At 39.9% G+C, this 597-nt stretch overlaps 1 protein-coding gene across 1 annotated transcript in view; it reads right to left on the bottom strand.

The window, feature by feature from the left end:
- The window catches only part of IL1R1 (interleukin 1 receptor, type I), a 137,664-nt gene that overhangs the window by 117,049 nt on the left and 20,018 nt on the right, over positions 1 to 597 (bottom strand). The gene's annotated exons all lie outside the window — the stretch shown is intronic.

The following is a 597-nucleotide window of genomic DNA, read 5'->3' as shown; positions in this document are numbered from 1 at the left end:
GGGAAAGGCATAGACCATTCAGGTATGACCTAAATCAAATCCCTTATGATTATACAGTGGAAGTGAGAAATAGATTTAAGGGACTAGATCTGATAGATAGAGTGCCTGATGAACTATGGATGGAGGTTTCTGACATTGTATAGGAGACAGGGATCAAGACCATCCTCATGGAAAAGAAATGCAAAAAAGCAAAATGGCTGTCTGAGGAGGCCTTACAAATAGCTGTGAAAAGAAGAGAAGTGAAAAGCAAAGGAGAAAAGGAAAGATATAGCATCTGGATGCAGAGTTCCAAAGAATAGCAAGGAGAGATAAGAAAGCCTTCCTCAGCGATCAATGCAAAGAAATAGAGGAAAACAATAGAATGGGAAAGACTAGAGATCTCTTCAAGAAAATTAGAGATACCAAGGGAACATTTCATGCAAAGATGGGCTCAATAAAGGACAGAAATGGTGGGGACCTAACAGAAGCAGAAGATATTAAGAAGAGGTGGCAAGAATACACAGAAGAACTGTACAAAAAAGATCTTCATGACCCAGATAATCATGATGGTGTGATCACTCACCTAGAGCCAGACATCCTGGAATGTGAAGTCAAGTG

This window comes from Bison bison, unplaced genomic scaffold (genome assembly GCF_000754665.1).
Source record: "Bison bison bison isolate TAMUID 2011002044 unplaced genomic scaffold, Bison_UMD1.0 scf7180017864508, whole genome shotgun sequence".
Taxonomy (NCBI): domain Eukaryota; kingdom Metazoa; phylum Chordata; class Mammalia; order Artiodactyla; family Bovidae; genus Bison; species Bison bison.
Note: the sequence above shows the minus strand (reverse complement) of the source record. Positions and strands in the feature narration are given on the sequence as shown.